Source organism: Coptis chinensis, chromosome 2 (assembly GCF_015680905.1).
Source record: "Coptis chinensis isolate HL-2020 chromosome 2, ASM1568090v1, whole genome shotgun sequence".
Classification (NCBI taxonomy): domain Eukaryota; kingdom Viridiplantae; phylum Streptophyta; class Magnoliopsida; order Ranunculales; family Ranunculaceae; genus Coptis; species Coptis chinensis.
In genome coordinates this window covers 44,863,996-44,889,713 of record NC_141457.1, presented here as the reverse complement: position 1 = coordinate 44,889,713, position 25,718 = coordinate 44,863,996, and the positions used below count along the sequence as shown (strand labels likewise).

Sequence of the window (25,718 nt, the reverse complement as noted above, 5' to 3'; positions counted from 1 at the left end):
ATACATTCTAGGTAAATAGTATTTGGTTGACTAAAAGTAGGTATCCAAAGTTTCTCGAGAAAATAACTAATTTTGTAACTGACCACTTACTAACTTCTTTAGAATCCCCAATTCCAAACCCCCTAGGAAAATTTTCTTGCGAGGAAACAAGAATTATTTTCCCTTGTTAATGATGTGTTTTTCAAGGCATAAGGCAAACATTCTCCACGGACACATTTCTATTAACGTTTTTTTCTTTTTACTATTATAATAAGAATTAACAAATAACTAAACTGGCACTTGGACACTTTTCCAGTTTTCCACAACAAATAGTTGAGCTGGATTGAACACCATTATCAAAGTTTAACACACGATATCAACATTGAACAGCAAATAATCCCGTCCCACGTAAAATGTTACAAAAATGCACAAGTGCAATATTGCATAAAAGAGATGGATTGTAGCAACGTTGACACATACCCTTACTGGTAGTAAATTATCAGGTAGCTTCAGGGAGCGACATTGAGACGGTTCGTTGATTTCAGAAAGCGTCCAAATCTTAGATTTCTCCATTGACTTGTCTACAATTCTGAGTTTCACATCTGCCAAACTTCGGTTGTCTCCATTCTACAATATTTTTGGAAAAATTAAAATTGTGTAATCACCTCAGTCAAATACCAGCATATGAAGTACACACAGTGACACAGCAACCGCACTAGACGACCTAGATGGTGAATAATATAACAATAAGAAACATCCTTCACGTATACAAGATAAAGATAGCAATTGTGTACCAGTCCCAATAATGGAGGTCACTGGGGCACCTCATTCGATTTGCAACCGCAAAACTTGTTCCAGAGTTGACAATAGCACCTCCCAATGTGCCTATTGTTGATGCCTGCATCATAAGCCATTTTTAAACTAAGCAATCAAGTCTACATCATGAAACTACCTTTGCAACATTCTCAGAAGCAGAACTAGGAGCTTCGAACAAGTGCAGAAGTTGAAGCCCATCTGTATTTGCTAATATCTTGATCCCATTATTATTTGTTGAAAAAAGCCAACATTCCCTTCCCTATTAAAGCAAAAATGAGGAGAGGCATGCATACATTTTAGAGAATAATGGTTACCTGCATGTGGAACGACATCTTCAAGACAAATGGTAAGCATGTGTCTAGGAAGACCGTCTGACTCCTCTCAAGGTATATTGTCAGAGGTTATGGATATGAGTACACTTGTTTTCTCATAATATTGTAATATTACATTACCAAAAAAAGGAGATTACTTTTTACTAACCCACATTTTTTTCTTTCCCATATTACTGTGATATTCATATAATCATTCCAATATTTCAGTAATGGAAATTACAAAAAGTTCAACAAAAAGAAAAAAGAAAAATGAGATTAAAAAATAAATGAGAGTAGAAAATCTGCAAGCGTGGATAATCGAACTAGCTAAAATATCATGGGGAAACATCAGCGAACTTGCGAATTCAAAACTAAGCTTGTGAAACACTCACAAGAAAACATTCTGTTCTTGCCCAGGCACCTATGAGCCATATTAAAAGGCAGGCCAATCTTGTACAATGCCAATACTCATTACTCGGGCCTCGGGGTGTTCCAAAACGATCCCAACAAAAACACAAGGCAACATACACTCATATTTACAAGCATATACTTAGGTTAGGTACAAGCATATACGGCATATCGGGCAGGTTTTTGTATATGCATATAGCACCATAGGACAGGTTATTACGACACTCTGTTTCATAAGGCCACGTCAAAATATTTCCAACCAATTCAAATGTCCAATTAATCCTAATGGGGAAAGCCAAAATGGCGCAATCCTAGAATTTTAAATCCTCCATCCGTAGCTGGTAAGGTAAGAAACTTGGAACGAGATATTTGCACTTATCTCCTCACAGATTCTGATGAAGTGGTGTAAAGAAGCAGCAACAGTCATGGAAGGGATCAACACAGCACTCGAGATGGGCTGGACATCTATATGGGCTGAAACAGACTCTAAGGTAGTAGCGAACCTCTTCCATAAGAATAAGGTTCACTGGTCAATGAGCGATGAGTGGGATCAGCTAAAGAGAGAAGCTAGATGGATCAATGTCACGCATACATGGAGAGAAACTAACTTCGCTGCAGACAACATATCTAAGTATGGTGCGACACTAGCTGCTGGAACCAAAAAATGGTGGAATGGAAGACCAGACTATCTAAGGGTGGAGGATCCATATACTACCTACTTTCGCTTTGTAACTTGAAGTTATCATCTTACGTTTCTCTTGTAATCAAAATGTAACTCTATTTTATTCATTAATCAATTACCTTTAAGCAAAAAAAAAGTAAAGAGAAGGTGTAGAATACATATACATACATACTTACATAGTGAGTCAAGTGCATAGACATATAATTATTAAACAACACTCACTAGCAATCCACCATCTGCTTCAATGGTTGTCATAGGTTAGGATTATCCATATCCCAAATCTTAATAACAAACTCCTCACCAACAGCCAAAAAATGGTTCTTAGTTGTATCAAACAGCACAACCCCAATGGATCGCTTACGGAAACCCTAATAAGATCGCTTGACAACTCCTTCACTTTCATTCCATCCCACAAGATAAGAATCTCCATCTTTACTAGTTCCACATGAAAATAGCCTACAATTTTCCATAGATGTGGAGAACATTTCAGTTAAAGGTACGTACAGCTCAAGAAATCAATCTGGTCAACAGTTGAAAGGCAAAATAGATCGTTGAAAGAAAAATAAAATAAAATAAAAGAAGGTTGAAAAAAAAGATTAACATTTTCCAACCTTATCCCATCGGCACTATAGGAAATTGTTGTACAACAATGACCAGGTGCATCGTAGTTAATTTCTTGATCCCAAATTATCATACAACCAAGCTTTTAATCTTCCCATCCATAGCCGTTTAAAAGATAAACTGGCCAAGGAAGAAAACGTGGGGAAAAAAATGCATATTGGAGTGTGAGGAAGCAAACCCTTTAACATAATATTCATGAAGCTATACCAGACTACAGAATACCTGGATGTTTTCCTAGTGAGGGAAAACAGAAAACACAAGCCTTCGGACCTTCAAACGTGTATGGCTTGGCACCTGTGACTGCATCCCATACCTGCACAAGTTTATCTTTAATGATTGAGGTCTTATACTTCTACACCACATTAAAAAAAAAAATGGTATGGCCAAACATACCTTGATAGCCACAACTCACAATGCACAATTGTTTGTTTGGGTGAGAGAAAGCAAGATCATTTACAGAACCAATATGAGCATCTATCTGCAAAAGATAAATATAATCAAAGGAAAATATAAACTCAGCAACTTTATATGTGGGTTGGGAAAAACACATAAAAGTAACTTCACATACTAGGAACATACAGAACAAGAGACAAAGTTCTTCTCCCATCATAAATCTGTGTCCCTAGACATAATTTGACACCCAAACACATAACTACACGTTTTAATCCCAACCTCCTTAACAAGAGACTGGTTGTTGATGTCCTTGATGACCAGCAAACAATGTAAAGAATGAACAACATAGAATAGCATCAATTCTGCGCAGTTGTGTTCTTCTTGGGTCTATTGTGGATATTAATTATCTTCCGAGATTACCCTAACAATTTTCCATACGAGCATTCTGATATGGAGGTCCTTACAATTTTGTATAGTCTAGAATTTATTTTGAGAAAAAGAGTCAAACTATTAGTCTGTGACAAGCCCCCTTGTGGCTTCAAGTTAAGTTCTCAGACACTAGAGTTTTTCTTTTGCTTGGTGAACACTTGGAGAAAAAGAATATCTGGATGATTTTAATTAGGTATTTAGCTGCATTACTTTTACTTCCTCTGGCCCTACTCATACTACATTCCTACATTCCTACATTCTAATCAGTACCGGTTCTTTTCTCCACAGGAATAACTGTCACATGAACCAAATGAAGACAACAAATACAAGTATAAATTGACTTGCAAACCTCTAGGTGGTGTCAGATACCATCACAGCTATGGTACAAATATACATGCACGATGTGCTTGTTTAATGCTACACCTGAAACAGATGAGCAAATTAAAATAAGTAGCGACAGCATCTAGTCTGTTCTCACCTTCAAGAATATCGCCTAACATTGTAGTTTAGAATTTTTAACATATACATTAACATAAGTTTAAGCGACTATAAAAAAACATACCAAAAAGAGCACCATCAGGACTCTATGCCACACGATTAACAGATATCGCAGTGTCCTTGACTAGAGCCGTCAGTTTCAATAGTTGCTAATAAGGGGGGGAAAAAAGAAGTTAATCTTCCAATGGATTCGATAGCCATTAAGCAAGGCACTCCAAACAGTCATCAGGCCTTACTGACATGTTTTTAATCATATGGTAGGCTTTGTCCAGCTGACCTGCTCTACCTAAATTATCAACAATGCAGGCATAATGTTCAACATCGGTACTGATGCCATATTCAGTATTCATTATTTGGAAGAAATGTAAAGCCTGGTGAACCAAGCCTGCATGGCCGCAGGCTGATAAGAGTGCAATGAAATATGACACGGTTGGGATTCCATCCTTTCCCTTGCATCTCATCAAAGAGAGCAATGCCTCGTGGGGAAGAGCAATGATTCCATAACATGAGATCATGGTGTTCCACGAAATAGTATCTCTCCATGTCATCTCATCACAAAGCTTCCTAGCTTCGTCAACACACCCATATTTCCCATACATATCCACAAGGGCATTTTGAACCACAAAGTAGCCTTCACAAAATCCACTTCTGATTATGTACCCATGTATCCCCACAGGTTGTTGATGAGCCCCCAAGTCTCCACATGGACTAAGAATAGAGCTGAACGTAAATTCATCATGTGGCATGCCCTCAGAGTGCATTTTATGGAAATAGTCAAAAGCCTATTCAAAATCATCGTTATTGACATTGCTAGAAATCATGGAGTTCCAACAAACCACATCCTTTTCAGGGGTCCTCTTGAAAACTCGCTCCGACAATTCAATTTTGTTCTTTCTTGCATACATGCCAATAAGAGCATTGTTTACTGCAGTAGCGGATTCAAATCCAACTCTACGCATGACCATGGATCTCCAAACCTATCAAAGATGACGCACTGCACTTTGGGAGCAGCAGAGTTTAAGGAACGACGATACAACAACTTTAAATTCCCCTCCATTCTGCATTACCATATATATCCCGGAAAACACTAAAAGCTTCATTAGTTTGCTTATATTCTATGAACTCCAGACATCATTGATCGAGATCAACAATTGAGAAGTCTTTAAGGAGATCCCTTCAAAAAGCCGACAGGTGTAACTCATACAATGATGAAAAGCATACCCAGGAACAATATAGGCCCTCAGTTTGTCATCATCTATAGAATCCACATCTATTATCCCTTTCTGCTTTATAGCAAATCCATGGATCTCCTTCAACCAAATCAACGAAACATCTCTAGGTATCACAGACAAGAATGTATTAAAAGTGGCTTTAATCGATTCAAACATGATCCCAAAACCAACATCTTTCTTTGAGTCTCAAATGCCAAAACCATGTCACCATTCTGAACACAACCAACCATGATTGAGTTCCAACTACTAACTTTAACTTCAATTCCAGACGTCCCCATAATCTCTAACGCTTCCAATGCTTTTATCCAATACCCATTATGAGCATACCCAGAAACCATTGAATTCCGTGTAACCTCATTTCTCTGAGGAATCCTCTCAAACAATTTAATAAACATCAAAACACCCACATGGATACAATTCATCAAAACACCCACATTTCACATAAACATCTAACAAAGCACTCCCTGCAAACACATCTTCACAATATCCATGAACAATCATCGCACCATGAATCATTCTACCAAGCTCAACAAGCCCAAGAACGTAACAACACTTGAAAACAAAAAGGTAAGTAAATTCATTAGGCAAAAAACCCAAACCCCACATTTCAAAAAACAATTCAACTCCATCAATAAAGCTCGAATTATTGACATAAGCTCAAATCATAGTATTCCAAAAAAAACTGACTAAGATAACTAATTGGATTTGCATTATTAAATATCAAACGAGCTGAATCAAGTTACCCATTACGACATTTGAAGTAAAGAAGTTTGGTTGACAAGAAAACATCAGTATAGATACCAAGTTGGATTAAACAAGCATGAATTTGAGTACCCATTTGAAAAGAAAATGTTTCCACACATTCCTCAAAAGTCAAACTGGTCTAAGTTTTGGCTGTTGTTGTAATGGAACAATGGAACATACCAACTTGAACATGGGTGCTAGCCTAAAAAAGCATCTCTAGGTGGTGGAGGTATCAACTGTATGTTTGAGGCCAAAATTTGAGGCAAGTATCCGCAAATTTTGAACAACTCTAGGTGTTGGCAAATAACAGTCGCAAATTTGAGGGGACCCGCGACACTACTTTACTATCGCGTGACACTCCCAATGTCGCCCTAAGTTAAAAACCCACGTCCATTCCCAATGTCACGGGTGAAAAAAAAAAAAAAAGTTCACACGACATTGTCTACTACCACATGATCCTCAGCATCCCGAACCGCAGAATTTGCCTCCACTAATGCTGCTAGACAGGTTGATACATCCACATTTGCCTCCACCTAAAGATGGTTTTGGCGAAATTCCAAATGGTGGAGGCAAATATGCAATTGATGCCTCCACCCTAGAGATGCTCTTACATAAAAACAAGATAACACACACGCTAAATTAAGATCCGCTTAACATTCATCATTGGCTAAATTTGATTATAGATTAAGACATGTTATATAGATCATACTATAGGTTTTTCTTATGTATTTTACTTAAAAGGCTTTTGTTTCAGATGTAAGGAGCTTGGCCGCGATTCCCTGAGAATCCTTTGTGGTACCAATTTTAAAAGTGTAATTTTCCTGCTTTATTTATTCCGATTGTGTTTAACTCAAACACAATAATTCGCACGGGCACTAACTAGTTTGTACTATGATCGAATGAAAGGGACTTCTCATTAGAAGTTTAGAAACAACAACAAATAAACAACAACAAAAGTATAACATGAACTCAAAACTTAAAACACAATACATTATTACAATATCGATTATTAAACAAAGAAAAAAAAGAGAGGGATACAAACCAAGGACAGACGCGTGTTGTTTCTACCGTGATATGATCAAAACATCAAGTGTTGATAAAAAAGAGACAAGAGCGTAGAAAAGTAATTTAGAAAAATGATGGTGATCGGGGAATGATAAGAAGACGTACCTTGGGTTGCCTACGCATCCAAATTATCAATGGGATCAAGTCTCAAGAACGTAGTTCGAATGAAAAATAGTTTGGTATTTATATAGGTAGAGTAGATAGTCATTGTAGCTCAAGTAATCTTGTAGCTTGAGTAATTGTGGATGGACTATAACTTTCAACCGATAATTATCTCTTTGATAAGAAATGAATCCGACATAAATCAATGTACATTAGTGGTAAAGCCATGTGGCTAAAGTTCAAATTTCTTTGACACATGAGTTAATGGGCCCAGACATTGATCCATGGTATTGCAAATCGGGCTTTAGCCCTATCGATTAAATGAATAAAATAGAGACCCCTAGTAATGGACGCTTTGCCGCGAGGTGGGGTCGAACATCAGCCCTCTTTTTTGTCATGCTTAACAAAGTTCACATGGCAAAGAAGAGAAGAAAAGCAAAGAAAAATGGAATACTTAAAATAGTGTTTAAATGTATAACAAAGTGTCGTGTGAATATAAACGATATGAAAATGGATTGTCGAGAAAATACATTGAATTATTGTGAACTAAAACAATATATAACTAACTTATATGGGATGTAATGTGGTGAGAATTGAAATGGGTGGCACGAAAAAAATTGCAAAAGAAATTGATGGCAAAACCGTACCGAAATAATTATTTAATAATAATAAAATTGATTTTGACTACTCATGTCGCTGGAAGATTTATATTAGGATTAGATAGTTAAAATTAAATGTAGGGGCAAGTTAGTAATAATAGTAATAAAAGGAAGTTAAATACTAATTGGACTCAAATGTTTTAGATGAAATAAGAATCGAGAGTAGAGATGAAATTGGAGTTGGAGAAGAATCCCACCAAAGATCGAAAACCCGCCAGAACCTATATAAGTGCCGGGGCCACACATCCCAATCCATAAAAACACTTTACGCTTTATCCAAAAAAACAGACGAAGCGTAGAAAAATTTTGACGCCGCACAAAGCTCGCCTTCTTCCTCAGATATCACTGCAGGTGGCTTCTTCCATCGAACCAGTTAATCGCTCATTTCATCTTGGATTCTCGGTAAGTTAAACTTATACTCCTTATTATACACCTATAAAGAGTGTTACCACCAAAGGTCCAAGCGCATCATGGTAGGAAAGCCTTGTTCTTGTGGTGCGCCCTGGGAATCAGGTGAGTCGCTCCATCATCACGAAAGCATGGTAAACACAGGAGAAAACTCCTTCGGCAGTTACATTACGCACATGAACCTTTCTAATGCCAACATCAAAGGTACAACCCTCAAGCCCCAGCTGTTTTTTTTTTTTTTTTTTTTTTTTTTATATGCATGGCCTTGAACTGTTGCATCTTGTCCTTAGGAATTCTCTGTTTCAAACATGTGTAGACGCCGACAAAAAGGAATACTTTTTGGTGTTGTGCGCGACTTCTTCATGAGCTACTGAAGAGTGAAGATGATGAAGGCGCTGTATCCAAACCGATATCAATCAAAAATGACAATGGTAACGCTTCTAAGGAAGCGGCACCGCACGCCCCATTGATTTGGCCTGGTTCGTCCTTGTGGACTTAGTGAGCCCGGTTTTCGAGCAATCTGACCCGATTTTTCTTTTCTTTTTTTTCAGGTAGAAACTACCATACTATACGGGCGAAAAAATATTCAAGAAGAAAACTCGATGACGATCGCAGACTTGGTGAGGTGGAAAGAAGGTGACAGATACAGCGACTACCTGAAACCGCGTCGATGGTCGCTTAAGGAAATACAGAAAATACTAGTACTCGAGAAATTTGAGATGGATGAAGTGTACGAATTTGAAACGAAAGTCGAAGAAGATGAAGTAGTAATGGCTTACACACAATTAAATTGCAGGAGTGCAATTCCGTTGAGCAAAGAAATTGTGCAATTATTGGAGTGGTGGCAAATTGCACCGACAACTCGCCAATATCGCTCGGGTTAATCTTTATGAGAGCGCACCGCTTACAAAATGAATTTAACAGAAGGTTTGGGGCTCAAGAAATTTCGATTGATGACCGAAAAGCCATAATCGACGAAAGGGTACATAAAATTTGAAGTTGAATTCAAGGATTCAAACGTAACTTTTAAAGCGGTTCCCAAAAGTATATACCGGATGGGATAGATTTCGCCGCTTGCAAGGGAAGTGGAATCTGACAGAGTTTAAAGTGCGAACAAATTTCGAGGTAAGCCAAAACATAAGTATTGAAAATTGTACTACAAGTAAACCGTTAACTAACACGAAGTTATTTTGTGTCTAACGTAAAACGCGAAAGTACACTACCGCATATGAATTGGACAAGGAAGTGGAGAACAACCTTCGCTTTTTCATGAATGTTCTCGACGAAAGATTGGTAGATCCGAGCTATTTTGATGATATTGTTGATTTCGACACTATGGGGTAACGAACAACAACCGATAGGTCCAAGGAGACACATAGTGAAATGGCGAAGAAGAAGAAGATTATCGTAAATGCAATATTTGGGCCGATAGCGATAGTGAAAAAGAAGATGGAACAGAATTAACACAGTGAGACTAGTGCTGAGCTTGTGATAAAAGTTATTTTTACGTATTCTAACTATCTATGCGTAAAACACAAATAATCAATTTTACGTGAAAATACGTGTTTATATCAATATTCCTACTCAATAATGAAGTAATATAAGAGAGTCGATTCGCTCCACTCTTAAACCTCAAGACTTAAAACAAATTCAACTAATCAAACCCAAAAAAGGAACAATGGTGAGAGTAATGATAATGATGTGAAATTTCTATACTACCATTCCCAACACAAGAACAATAATAACAATAAGACATAATTAAATTAAACCCAAATTAAAACTAATTTAGAACTAAGATTGTGAATAACTAATTATGAATTTAAGACAACTAAATCTAAATAAGAATTTAAGCAATAATCTAAATTGAAATGAAGAACTAATACTTTATTCTAAAAACTAAATATTATTCTAAACTAACTAATTGAAGGAATGTAAAAACTAGATCTAGATCTATCTTTTTCTAACTCTAAACTCCATTAACATTAGCTTCCTAACCTAACTATCTAACCTTGAATAAAGAGTTAAGCTTTTGTTTTTATACTTTCAGATCCAAAAATCGTGCATGGGCTTGGAGCCATGTTTTGGGCCAGAGAATCAGGCCCAAAACCTAATTCTTTCAGTCCAAAAAGGCCTCTTCAGCTGCAGTTGGCTTCAACAGACTTTTCATCCACTTCTGCTCCTCTGATTAGGTCAAGGCTTAGGCCATTGGAAAGCTCTTTCCGAGCCGGTCGTTTTGACATAAGATACTCCCAATTCCGAGGTCTGAGTCCAAAGATACAGCCTTCGGAAGTTCTGCTGACTTGTGCACTATTTCTGCCCGTGTTGACTTTTCAGCTTTTGACCGGGCTTACAAAGGCTTTGTCTTCTTGAATCTTGGTCTTTAATCACGGAACTCCTTAGCAACCGACCTTTGCTCCTTTATCTCGCTTAAAGTGGCACACTTCTACACATAATGGACTTTGAAGCCCTGAAATGCATAAAACACGTAATCAAGATTAACTCTTAATTATTACTCACATAATTGGTCTAAAAGTATGATGGTTAAGGGTTAAAACTACAGTTTTGGGCTCTTATCAAACCACCCCTAAAACAGTATTTTGCTTGTCCTCAAGCAAAGATGATAAATTAGAATAAGTGACCAAAATGGAGTTCTATCTACTCTCTTTTACTGAGCGATTGCATTGACCATATGCAACAAGGCCTTAAACCACTAGGAATTCCCTAGTGGACGAAGTTATAGCCTCGTGAGAGTTTTCCAGCTGAAGGTACTCACAAACTTCATCTATACTACAACGACTAAGAAATAAAACTATTGTTTCCTTTATTTATGTCTCAAATATCTATACATCTCACTCAAGCAATGAATACGTAATAATCATGTAGCGTAAAACCTAAGCTAATATATGCATAATAATCAATCATCTACTTAATAAACATATATACAATGAGTAATGCTATGAAATGCAAAGAATGTGTCCGTTTCAAACTTTGGAATAACGCCTTAAGTAGGTTCTCACATAAAAGTCAAGACAAAAATCACTCGATTTTTCCACTCAAGTTTTGCTACTCCAAAGCAAGTTGGGCATACTTTTACCTTACAATCTCAATGACACACAAGGAAGCCGAAGTTGATCAAACACATCCGCCGCTTACTATCCCACTAACCTATTCCTAATTGAGCTAGAGGTCTTTATTAGGTGTCAGCAGGATTAGGAGATGGTTTAAGAATGAAGGAAACGGATATTCAAAAAGACAAGTCCGAGATAATAGTGGTCTTCATATTACGTGAACTAGAGAAAACCTTGTTCTTTTTTCTACACTTTGTTTCCATCCTTACCTTTTTCTTTTGGCTTTTCGACTCTTTTTATTCTATTTTTTGGAGTTTTTATTTTATTTCTATTTTTATTTTTCTTTTTTTTCTTTTCTTTGGATGGAAACTTCTTTTCTTTTTCTTTTCTAAAGCAACTAACTAATTTCTGTTTACACAGGTTTTTCTCTTCTCTTTTCTTCACTCATCCTATTCTCAGACTTATTCTAAAATGGGTAGGTTGATTTTTATTTTTATTATTTTTTTTATTTTATTTTGTTTTTGTAACAGGGTAAAGGAATTGTGGTTTATGGAAGGGCTAATGAAAGGCTCAGTGGGGCGACTAGCGGAAAATAAACTTAGGTCAGAATTTCTAGCTATATCGATCCAAAAAGGGCCTAAATTCTCTCTTAGGACATGGTATAGTGGTCAAGCAAGTGGACGTGTGATTTCTCTATTCGGAATATACTTCTCCCCTTATGTCATTTCTCAAATGTTTCACTCATATAAGGCTTTAGGCTATATTCTCACAAGATTTGTAGAATAAGTACTCTAGCCTAGATTTCATAAACTTATCGCCAAACAATCATAGATACTCATGTAATATATTTATAGATAGATGCAAAGATTATTACCTACATATTAACCTAAGTTTCTAAAAAACTATTCTAATGCAAAAGCTACGTGAGACTTCTAGATTATTAAGAGCATAGAGAAAGAAACAATACCAATATTCCTAAGTGTATAGCATAAACTTTTTATTTTTATTTTTATTTTTATTTTTATTTTTATTTTTATTTTTATTATTTTTAAGACAAATAATACGTAATATACAACCTAATATGTGCTTAACATTTACATCGTGTTTCTATACCACCCCCAAACAATTTGGGAGAAGGGGGTTCATGAAACAATTCAATAGCACAATTAAATTATGTAACTAACTAATTTTTATAATTTTTAACATTTTATAAATAAAAGTGCGTAATTTACATCCTAAAAGTGTCTAATTTTTGCAAATGTTTCTATCCTACCCCCAAACAATCGAACACTTTGTTCTCAAAGTGTAAAGAGATAAGGAAAGAATTTACCATAGAAACGTGACAAAAATTGGCAGTACCTGTAACAGAAATATTGTAAAGATGATATGATAATATGAAGCACAATTAAATTGGTACGTACTAACTAACACAAACTCTACTGGAGTAAACATGACAGGCTTAGGGTGGCAACAAGATTTGAAATGAATACCAAAATACGCCACCCCCAAACAAAATTGGAAAACTCTTTTTAAGTTTGAAAATTTTTGTTTGGCCTATACTCCAGAAAGTTGGTATTGTACGAAAACTTGGGTCTTTTAAAGTCAGATTCCCTAGACTTAAAGTGATATATATGTATTAACATGTAGTTTCCCATATATCAATAATCTAAACAATTGTGGGTCTTTCCACAAATAATTAACATGGAATGCACCATCAAACATAATTAAGCACCAAGATTTCCTATGACGTAGCTTAGTGGAATGAGAGCAAAGCCTTATAGATCTAAAACCTAATCGAAAGTATACGTTTCTTCTTTGTCCTCCTACGAAGGGGATGCCAAGTAAATGAACGGAGAAAATTGATGGTTGTGGAAGATAATGCGGGATGTGGATAATTTTGAGAAGGAAAAAATGAAAAAGTGTCGGTGTGGCTTGTCCTTGGGTGTTACTTCTTCACCAGTTGGTTTTAGATAGTTATGAAGCATAGGAGAAACGCCAAGGTCAAGTACAAACTCAATGGTTCTTTGAAAATGTAGGGGCGAGGAACATTCGTGATGGAAGGTGAATGAGTGACATGAGGATGTGAGGTGGGTGAATGGTGTTCAACTAGTGTTCTTAGGTCTATATCATCGAGGCCTTGAGATATGCAAGACATTCCTCAATAGGTGGGTAAGAAGAATCACCGGGATAGAGGGCGAAAAAAATTCTTCTTCCGTCATGGCGTGAAGAGATGAATGGATGTCAATAGGAGAGAACTCGCGAGGCGCAAAGAAAGGGTTGCAAAAGAGTCGAAGGAAATCCTCCTTGATGTTATCTACGCCTAGGGAGTAGAAATCGCGGATCCTTGTCTTCTTCCATAAGAGGGTATCTACTAGTGTGGGGACTAAAGTGTCACCGCGACTAATGAGGTACAAATTCTCAATGGATCATGAGCAAACCTAGTTGTCCCTCGCTTTTGTCTAAACATGAATAAAACAAAAGAAAAGTCATCGAGCCATCCCGACCATTGATATTGGACGGTGCCAAGAAAATCCTGAAGATTTGGAATCATGAGCAATATTTTCAAGAATAACAAAGTCGGGCCGGATAGTAAAATAGAACTTTAACGATAATATTTTCAACTACAACTTGGGATTTTGGTTGGTTAAAGTCATTTTGGTTGGTTGAAAGTTTTGTTAGACCTAGTTGTTTATATAAATAAAAAGGGAGTAAGTTAACACTCGCCCCATGTCTAATAAAGCAGTTGTTATGAAGGTATCACCTAAGGTGCATTGTACAAGATATGTCCGAAAAATTTTCAGAATTTTCAAAAATTTAGTGAAGGAATGGAATTTGAAACCTGTTGTGGTGGTCTCGCTGAGACTTAAAATATAATGTAGCTGGTCTGTCTCTCGCGAGACTGGAACGGGAGGGGACTAGATCCGGATTTTGAGGAAGACGAAATGATATAATGGTGATGCGTGGTGAGTTGTCTCGGTTTATAAATGGGCCGATAATCCGCGAGATTTGGTCGAGCCCAAATATTTTTCCAAGCCCAAATCAAGCTTAAAAATAGTAAACGCGCACACATGACTTGTTTGGACTCCGAATTGGATAAATGAGCTACGAAAATGATCGGCACCTAAAAAATGCCATCCAATTATATGAGTTATTCTCAAAGGCCACAAGAATTTTTGAAAAGAAGAAGGGGTGTTTTATTTATAAACAATGGTTTTTTTCTTCTATATGGTTTTATTTCTATACAAGGGAGATTAATGTGAACAACACTGGATGTCCAGAAGAGTCACCATCTAAATTCATAGGAAACTGTCATGTCAGCTCTGGAGCGAACCCAATCCAGCCAGACTGTGGTTTTACCTTTATGTATTATGGGTCTAGGGGCAGGACGGTACCATCCCCGACCGCGGCGCGTTATGGTCTAATAATATTGCCCTTATTACATACGGCTATCTCAAACCGCCCCAAAGGGACTCAAAGTAACCGATTCTAGGGTTGCCTCGGTGGAATCCATTGCCCGTACATGTTCCATGTAGGCAACATCCGAGGTTGAACACAAATCTCTACGTGCACAGCTTAATACAAGGAGAATTTTAAAAGACAATAATATATACATATCTATAAGGTGAGTCTTTTATCGTCAGATCCTCAAGACGAATCGAGTCTTTTAACGTCAGATCCTCAAGACAAATCCCAACTCGTGGGAGAAACGGCACGGCGACGAAGTTTATCCTACTCAGTTGGTGTCAGACAAAAGTATACCTTATATCGGCTAGTATTGGATAGGAAGTCAAGACCTGGACAGAAAGGTGTTTGACAATTCATACACCACCTCATCCTTCGCGCATGTCGTTTACGAGCAAAAGTATTACGACCATTACCTATTCGTGATGAGTGAGACTTACACCAAATGATTAGCTGAAGTTTGCGAGGCAGAGAGTAGAAAAAGGAAGAGAAGGAAGGAAGGGACATTTATGGTACCCATCGTTTACCAGTAGGAACATTTGCTCGCATTTCAGAAGACATTTATACTCAGTTCTAAAATCGAGTTTTGGTGGACTACGGCTCTGGTGCTTGCAACCACACACTTCTAAGAACTTTTGAGATCATAAAATAGAAGATGACCTGGCTACCAAAATGGCATACCCTTTATAGAAAAAAATAAGATTGAGTACGCCAAACGAAACATCTAGTCTATGTAGACCGGATCCTGAAAAAGAGTCTGTTTAACAGTTGGGGAACGTAACTCGTGGTAATATTTGAGGCGTTGTCCATTTACTTGAAATTCGCTATTATCTTGTGGATTAAGCAAAGAGATTGCCCCGTCACAACTAACACAATGAAAGGACCAGACCATCGTGTTTTCAATTTACCAGGAAAAATGTGTAATCTGGAGTTGTAAAGTAAAACTTTTTGGCCAATTTTGAAATCTTTACGCAAAATGTGCTTGTCGTGCACTCTTTTTATATAAGCTTTGTAAGATTTCGAGAGATCATAAGCATCATTCCGAATCTCCTCAAGCTTATTTAATTGCAGTTTTCACTTCTTGCATGCCGCGTTGATATTGTAATTGCGGCTTTTGATGGCCCATAGGGCACGATGCTCAAGTTCAACTGGCAGATGACAAGGTTTTCCAAAAACGATGCGGTAAGGAGACATCCCTATAGGTGTCTTAAAGGCCGTTCAGTATGCCCACAAAGCATCCGATAAGCAGAGAGACCAATCTTTTCTTGAGAGATTGACAGTTTTCTCCAAAATTGACTTTATCTCTCTGTTGGAGACTTCCACTTGGCCACTCGTCTGTGGGTGATATGGAGTATCAACTTTGTGAATAACTCCATATTTCTTCATTAAAAACTCAAAAAATTTATTACAAAAATGTGTACCCCCATCATTGATGATAGCTTTGGGGACACCAAAACGAGAGAAAATATTTTCTTTTACAAATTTCACGACAGTCTTATAGTCATTTGAGTGACATGCGAGTGCCTCAATCCATTTGGACACATAGTCCACAACGACTAGAATGTAGAGAAAACCTTGAGAAATAGGGAAGGGTCCCATAAAATCAATTCCCCAAACATAAAAAATTTTCACAATTAAAATGGGATTTAAGGGCATCATATTGCATTGGGTAATGCAACCTAGGTGACAACTAATGCAAGCTTTGCAATGTTTGTGGGCATCAAAAAAAGTTTTAGGCCAGTAAAATGAAAACCGCAAGATTGTTCATGAAAAAAGATAACATTGTTCATGGCAAAAGATAACATCGCCGGGTGGAATGCGTTGATGAATGAGTTGGTCGAACAATACTTAAAGAGGTAGGGGTCATCCCAGAAATAATATTTTACAGTGGATAAGAACTTTTTACGATCAAGACGTGACCAAGAGGACGGAACTTCCTCAGTAACTAGGAAGTAAACGATATTCGCGTACCATGGAGCGGAGAAAATGGAGTACAAATGCTCGTCTGGGAATGAATCACAGATGGCGTCAGAATCACTATCAATGTCACCAACCAGCCTTGATAAATGGTCGGCCACCACATTTTCGGTTCCTTTCTTGTATTTGATTTCCAGGGTGAATTCTTGCAAGAGAAAGATCCAACGAAACAATCACTGTTTCGCGTCCTTTTTGGCGAGTAGGTACCGAAGTGCGGTATGGTCAGTATATACGATAGTGGATGATCCGGACTGTAAGGGCTTAAACTTTTCCAAAGCATAGACAAAGCTAAGAACTTTTTCTCAGTTGTCGTGTAATTACATTGAGCATCATTAAGAGTTTTACTAACGTAGTAAATGACAATGAGTTTTTCATCACGTCATTGCCCTAGTACGGCACCAATAGCAAAGTCACTAGCGTCACACATCAGTTCGAATGGTTGAGACCAATCAGGGGGTTAAATGATAGGAGCGGTAGTCAGAGCGGTTTTTAAAATTTCAAAAGCTTCTTTGCAATTGAAATTGAAGTCGAAGACCATATCCTTAAGCAGGTGATTAGTTAAGGGTCGAGCAACTTTAGAAAAATCTTGAATGAATAAGCTCAGAAAACCCCCGCGGGCCTAAAAAAGGCACGGATATCGCGAATTGTTTAGGGGATAGGTAGAGAAGCAATTTTAACAATTTTAGCTTTATCAACCTCTATCCCGTCTTCCGAAACAACATGACCTAGAACAATTCCTTTGGTCACCATAAAATGACACTTCTCCCAATTAAGCACCAAATTTTTCTCTTCGCATCGCGTTAACACTTTAGAATGGTTGGATAGGCAGTCGTCAAAGGAGTTCCCATAAATGGAAAAGTCGTCCATGAAGACTTCCATATAATGTTCCACCATATATCACGAAAAATATGAGGCATACAAAGTTGGAAGGTACCAGGGGCATTGCAAAGACCAAAAGGCATTCATTTGTATGCAAAGGTGCCAAAGGGACATGTGAAAGTTGTCTTCTCATGATCAGCTGGATCGATGACAATTTGGAAGTAGCCGGAATAGCCATCAAGAAAACAGTAGTAAGCATGACCAGCTAAACGTTCTAGCATCTGGTCAACGAATGGAAGAGGGAAGTGATCTTTACGTGTTACGACATTAAGTTTGCAATAGTCAATGCAAATTCTCTATTTCACTGGGACGTGAGTGGAGATGCATTCATCATTTTCATTTCGCACAACTGTAATGCCGGACTTCTTGGGAACAATGTGGACAGGATTAACCCAAACACTATCAGAGATAGGGTATATGATACCTACATCAAGTAAGCGTAAAACTTTCTTCCTCACCACCTCCTTCATGGCGGGGTTAAGGCGACATTGTGGTTCCCGCTGATGTCTTTGCGGTCGCCATCTAAATGTATGTGATGCGTGCATACACTATGGTCTATTCCTTTGATATCACCTAAGGACCAACCAATAGCGGAGCGGTGTTCACGAATGACATGAATCAAACGTGTTTCTTCATCGGTAGTCAAATGGGAAGAAATTATTATAGGGTGATTACCATCAGGATCAAGATGCACGTATTTCAATTCAGATGGTAGAGGTTTTAAAACCGGAGTTGGAGGATTGGGGATCAAGGATTCGTGAGGGGTCGTCTCTTCAATGGAAAAGAACGAGTCCGGTTCTTCTAAATCAGTTGGCAACGCAGCAGTAGGGTCAAATAGTGGTACTGACTCTAATAATGCATGGACATACTTAATGTACGAGTCATCGTCAAACTCAGGATTATCAAAAGAAAGAAATTGGTGTACCTCGTCTGGGGGAAAAGAGTTTGTGAAATATTCATGTGCTAGATTATCAACCATGCTAATCTCACCCTCAATATCAGGATTGGGAAGTTGTTTCATTAAGTTGAATGCATTGACTTCTACAGAAAGGTTCCCGAAAGATATTGTCATTGAACCATCCCAACAATTGATAAGAGCATTAGCAGTTGTAAGAATTGGACGTCCTAAAATAATAGGAATGGAATCACAGGCAACTTCGGTATCTTGAATGAGAAAATCAACTGGGCAGTAAAAATCTTGAACCTTGACCAAGACATTTTCTACTATGCCCTTTGGGTACTTGATGGAGCGATCCGCGAGTTGCAAAGTCATGCTGGTAGGTTTTAATTCATGTAGACCTAACTGCTTAAATAAGTAGAAGGGAAGTAAGTTAACACTCGCGCCTAGGTCTAAAAAGGCGGTAGCAGTATACTTGTTGCCCAATGTGCATGGTACAGTTGGTCGACTTGGGTCCTTGTATTTAACCACACCATTGGTAGCAGTAATGGAGGGAAACTGCTCAGTGAGATGCTTGTTGAGGAACATTCGTTCGTCATTTGTTGGTGCACATGTCCTTCAAAAACTTGGCATGCTTGGGCAAATGCTTAAGTGTATCGAGAAAAGGTAGGTTTATGGTCAAATTTTTGAAAGTTTCTCGGATCTCATCGAAATGTTCGTCAGGTTTGTTCTTTGCCAAACAGGCAGGGAACAGAGCTTTTTGGCATAATCGCGCATATGGATCAGTGACATCTTTTCCCAGGGACGTGGTTGCTAATTTGGAAGGAACAACTTCGTCCGCTTATAGGTTGCGAGGTAGGAGTTGGAATGACGTCCACCGCGGCTTTCATCGGTTGAATGTCTGGCATACGTATGTGATTGTCAACGGTTCGGCCAGAACGAAGAGTGGTGATGGCATTCACCTCACCCTGGCTGGGATTACTAGATCCTGGTGCATTGTTGAGTTCAAATGCAGTGTTTGTGGGCTTAGGGTTGGGAACTGCTTGGCCAGAAAACACGCCATTTTAACTTTTATCCTGTGCTAACAGCTGAATAGACTATTGGATAGATGTTTGGATTTGAGATTGTTGATTTATGTAAGTCAGAAAAGTTTCAGCTGTTTTATCAGCAGTGGATTGTCCTAGAGGAGCAGCAGGAACAAGTTCACGGTTATTGTTTACGGGTTGATTTTGGTAGCCATAGCCTGGATTAGCGAGAGCAAGGTCTGCGGGTTGTTTTGGTACCTCAGATTGGCAGTGTTGGGAAACTGACTTTGCCCTTGCTAAAATTGCGGAGGATTTCCTTGATGGTAGGAATTGTAGTTTGTGGGTGGTTGTACAGGAGCGTTGTTGAAACCCGGAGGAGCTGGTTGTTGGGTAGGGGGACGCCAAGCCACATTCGGATGTTGTCGCCAAGGTGCATTAGGGATGTTGAAAGCACAAGCCTCTTCAGATGGTTGGGGAGGGCACTCGTATGCCAAAGGACAATAAAAATTGGAGTGCTCAGGACTTAAGCAAATAAGACATGGGGAAGCGTTAGCAGCCATGACTTGTTTGGGTTTTTGGTCATTTACTTGAACCGAAAGAGAATCGACCTTTTTGGTTAGGGACTCGGTCAGAGTTTTTAATTCTGGATCGGGTTTGACCTCGAACATAGACGTAACTTTGGTAGGAGTGTTTTTAGAAGATCTGGAAGTTACCCCAATGGGTGTTTCGTGAAGCCTGTTTCTCCATAAAAGTGTATGCTTCACTAGCACCTTTGTCCATAAAACAACCGTCATTCATAATATCTAATGTTTCCTTTTGATGGTCAGAGAGACCATTAAAGAATGACCAGACTAAGACAGCGGTGTCGAGTTGATGATGGGGACATTCGAGAAGCAAATCAGTAAATCTGCTCCATGCTTCCATAAAGGATTCCTGGGGATGCTGGCGAAAGAATTGAATCTTCTGAAGCATCTCTGTAATTTTCTTCTGAGTATAGAACTTTATCATGAATGCTTGTACGAGTTTGGCCCAAGCGTCAAGGGATTGCGGTGTTTCGCCCGCGAGCCAAATTGAAGCTTTATCAGCTAAGGGGAAGGGAAACAACCTAAGCAAGACTTGTTCGTTGGTAACGGTCGGATGGTGGAAAGTGGTGGCCACTTGCTGAATCAATTTTAAGGTGATTATATCGGTTTTTCATGGTCTAGACCATGGTAAACAAGTAACAAACCGAAAACGTTTGGCGGAATGCAAAAATCTCCTGTAATCTCATCGAGTTTAATGCAGGAAGCAAGTCCTTCCTGTAAGGCAGTATAGAAGTCCGAAAGGGGTTTCTCGACTGTGGGATTTTCCTGGGCCATAACTATGGGAGATAAAGGCAACGGAGATACTTGACGAGGTTGGTTTTACGGAGGAAGAACTATGTCTAGGGATAACTTATGTAGTTGTTTATTGTATTTCCGACGACGATATGTAAGTTCTAATTCCTTATTAGTACCAGACTGTAGTCTCATGCAAACATAAATTTTAATTTTAGGCTCATAAGGAACGAATAATGACAAGAGGATTAGTTATTAAGGAAGGAGGGAGGTGAACCACATTTTCCCCGAGTTGTTGCTAACGTAGCGTAAGCTAGGATAACATGTGAATATTCCAGCGTAGGGTCAGTCACATGAGAATTGAGGGAGGTTGTCCGTGCTAGCACGTTCCTTAATTAGGTAACCTCAATCTTTCAAGTTTCCTAGATTAATCGATGGAATAGGATGATGATTTATGATGGTGTATTATGCAATTATTATTAATATAATTATGATAAATTTTTTTTTTTTTATTAGGATTTTTTATTTTTTAAGTAAAATTTTATTGATAATAATAACGAATTTTACAAATAATTACAATTTTTTTTTTAATTTTTATTATTATTAATTATTATTATTTTTTATTATTATTATTTTTTTATATTTTAGTTTTTATAGTTTACGTAATTAATGTATTATGGAGACGTGATTACGAAACATACAATTAAAGACGAGAGATACCAAAATAGATGATTAAGTATACAATTAACACATGCTAGTTTTACACAGGAAGTCTACACATGCAACTCTATATTACTTATACGTGAATAGAAACATGTCCTACGCATGTAATAATATATACCTACCGATATGTGCAACTATATGCGAGCTAGAGAAATATCGAGAACGAACTCATACAAATGAATACCGCATACGTGAATGGATGTAACATACACATACAAAAATAATCTAAACAGGAGGTTTGGAATAACATAAACATCCAAATATATTCGAATCATATTAACCGTATTAATATGCAATAACGAACCACACATACCCAGAAAAAATTCTATATATGTAACGAGATCTCATGCCAACATACAAATATGCGATGTAAAATAGGTTATAGCAATTAACCAAATAATATCATCGACAAAGTTTGAGGAGTTCAAGAATTCGAAACCTGGCAACCCGCTTTTCCTCGTTTAATGATCGAATCAACTCCTGAGCTCGTGAACTTACTGGAAGTTGGATAAACAGGTCTAGAGAGTACAAAATAGTACTGAGAAGGAAAGTGGCTTGGACCTGAAAACTGGAGTGTTGATACTCCAGGTTAGTCTCGCACGCTACTAATATAGTCTCGTCCGAGACTGTAAGATCAATGTAATACTTCAATTTCCTACGGAATTTTTAGACTGTGATAATGATGATAATCAAGATTGGGTTCACAGATATCTGTTAGTAGAAAAAGAAAAGTTGGTACAAGTACACGTAACACGTTAGTATCGTGAGAACAAATGAAAATCAAAAAGATGAGGGGGTAGGAGAGGGGGTTGTCCATGATGTATTCCAGTTTGTTATGTTTAATGTCCGAGTTCTTAGGCATGCAGCGGCACCATTTAATAAACGGTATTTTCAGGTTTTGTCCTTTAAAGTCCGAAGTCCCCGGTCTAAAGTCCAGAACGTCCGTTTAGTCAAGTTACCTTACTCACGTGGGTTGGTAGGATAGGTCGAGTAAGGGATCGTCCATACCTTAGGGCTCGACAAGGTTCACAACTGGATTTACAGCTTTTAGTGAGTAGGATTTTAGGTTATTTCTCAAGTTTAGATAGATTAACGGTAATGCAAGTAACGTAAAATAATAACGATTGATTTCTACATAAAATAAACAGGGATAGAGATACAGGAAAAAGGGTTAACCGTACTCATGCAAGAATCAGTTTCAACAGTTAGAGTACCATATCACTACAGCTTTAATCCGTCTTGAGTTCATAGACAAACCCGAGATGGCATTGAGTATCGATCCCTATTGAGATGCACGCATCTCTGAGCTCATCTCACTAGCATAAGGAGTTGAACTAATATTCAATCTCTGGAATATCATTTCAACTCCTGGTTCGATTCTACATCAACTAGACAAACCAAAGAGCTAACGGCCACCATAGGGTCTCGCGTGAGACTTTTTAAGTCTCTTGCGAGACTGTTCTGGAGTATCAGTACTCCAAACTTGGACAATCTCAATCATTTTGGGACCGGATGCATAATATATACCTAATTCCTAAATAGTAATTCTGGAACATTAAAGTGTCAATATTGGTCCTCACATGAGCATCATCAACCCTCCCCCTTGGGAGGATTTTAGCTCATGGTCATTGGATGATTGATTGATCTTGCTGTATACAACAAATAAGTAAACGAAGAACAGGAATTTAACTTGAAAAGAAATGAATTTTATTAAAGTAAAAGACTTACCGTACTTGATGCTGGAATAAAAAGCTATTGGAGGGAAAATGCAATACAACAGAAGGAAACTAATGCAAGAATATAAAAGCTAAAAACTGGTCTAAGGTCTCCCCTATATATATATATATATATATATATATATATATATATATATATATATATATATATATATATATATATATCCTGGTCTCCGTAAACCCCCTCTCAATTTATTTCCTTTTATCTTTTTGTTTCCCCACAACATCCAAACTTGTTTCATAAGGTTTGTCCTTTTCTTCCATAAAAATCCAAGCTTTTGTTTTCATACAAAACAAAAATCCCATTTAATCTTTTGTTTGTTTCTCTTGGCATGGTGTCACCAAGGTGTGCCCTTAACTTGCCACCTGTTCCTAGTGACTCATCATGCCTTATAGGCCCACAGAGTGGGTCCACGTCCTGTGTCTAGTGGAGGCTCGGATTTTGGCGTTTTAACAACTTTTTGTCTTTGCGTAGAGCTCGTTGCCCTAATTGCTCTGGCAGTTCTCTTGCCGAAATCGGCGTCCAGGTTTGAAAGATGTGAGCTTTACAAGTTTGCTGCTTCTTTACTCGTGGACCCATTCTGCACTGGTTTTGTCTCTTTGGAAACTTTGGCTCTAGTCAAGCTCTGTTGGGCTTCACTGGGGTTGAGTGGGAAGACTTCAAGTATGTACAGTATTCCCGTACTTTGATGCATATTTTATTATCATATTCACGTTAACTGTGGAAACCTGCAAAAGTATGAAAATATAATTATTTCATAATTATTAAACACATAATTGACCAAAATACTATGTCTATTGGGGTTTAATATTACAGTTTTGGGTGCTTATCAGCTGCTACAATGGAACCTCTGCTCAGCTTCCATACCCCGTTACCAAACGAGTTTAGAAAGTCAACATCATCTAACTTCCCAGCGGAAATTAGACTTAGCCGAATGTCAGGGACATGTCTTACATCCTTGAGTGTCGAGGTGTAGCCGATATTGGTTTCTACATAAACATCACCAATGCCTACAATCTTCGAGACTCCACTGTTACCCATCTTTACCTCACCAAATTCACCACAGCTGTAGGTAGTGAAGAATCCCCTGTGCGGTGTGACGTGATAGGATGCTCCCTCAGATCTATCACCCACTCAGATCCTAGCATGAGGTACTAAGGCGACACACCACACCGACACAATTCTCACTAGATCATCGACTAGTGCGGTAGTATTTCTACTTGTGTTTCCGTTCCTCTATACCATGTCTTCATATACACAGTTATTCTTCTCATCCCTCTTCAGTGTTCTACACTCATACCTGAAGTGACCCTTGGTGGCACAATATAGTAACATTGTCTCTCTACCTTAGGAGTTCTAGCTTCACCCCTAGATTTGCTTCTATCATCACCCTAGAATGAGATGGTTTTTCGCTTTTCCCTCCCTCCCTGTTTCTCGCGGACAAGTATCTCGAGTGAGAGAAGCTACTGTGAACCCCTTCTTGTCTCCTCATTCAACAATGCCCCGGTAGCCATCTCCATGGAAATAACTCCATCCTTAGCGGCTTCGTTAAGAGAAACTGCTAACGTCTCCCAACTGTCGGGTTAAGAGTTTAATAGTAACAAAGCCTTAACTTTGTCACCCATATCAATTTTCATCAAGTGCAACTGATTGATGGTATTATGTACTTCATTAAGATGCTCAGACATTGAAGAACCTTCTTTGTACTTCTTGTTGGCAAACTTATTAATGAGCAGCACTTTGTTTCCGACCGACTTCCTCTCATAGAGGTCTTCGAGTTTCTTCCACAAGCCAAAAGCTGTAGTCTCTTGGGATACATGGTGAAAGACACTGTCGTCAATCCACTGTCTAATGTACCATATTGCTTTTTTGTCAAGCTTGCTCCACTCAGCCAAAGGAATCGATTTCAGTTTTTCTCCTCCATTCTCAATGGGTTGTGTCAAGTCTTTGTAATATAGCAAGTCTTCCATCTTGGCTTTCCAAATGGAGTAGTTAGCTCTATTCAAACTAGTCATGCTGAAAGTGTTCACGGAATGGTCCATCTCTATAAGTTATTTTAACTCAAACCTTCTCTTAGAAATTTTGCCAAACACCTTCCGAGCAAGATTTGGATAACAACCTAGGTTAATCTAACCTGGCTCTGATACCACTTGTTAAGGTTTATACCGATACCAATCGATCCCCACTACACAGATAACTTGTAATATGAAACACTTCTACTCCAGACAAATTCTAAATATCCACTACAACCTAGCTAGCATGCCCAACTCTCTAAACAACTATCAA

At 38.1% G+C, this 25,718-nt stretch overlaps 1 long non-coding RNA gene across 2 annotated transcripts; it reads right to left on the bottom strand.

Annotated features, from left to right (window-relative positions):
- Window positions 1-282: 282 nt before the first annotated feature.
- On the bottom strand, window positions 283-6,387 carry LOC147516197 (uncharacterized). Of its 2 annotated transcripts, XR_015210974.1 has the most exons (8): window positions 4,202-6,273; window positions 3,989-4,062; window positions 3,211-3,295; window positions 3,040-3,130; window positions 2,808-2,937; window positions 2,419-2,652; window positions 774-877; window positions 283-606 (listed from the first exon to the last, which is right to left on the bottom strand). It is a non-coding gene; the product is annotated as an uncharacterized LOC147516197 (long non-coding RNA). The 2 variants fall into 2 exon arrangements; XR_015210973.1 differs by lacking the exons at window positions 283-606; window positions 774-877 and having other exon boundaries at window positions 2,273-2,652; window positions 4,202-6,387.
- Window positions 6,388-25,718: the final 19,331 nt, after the last annotated feature.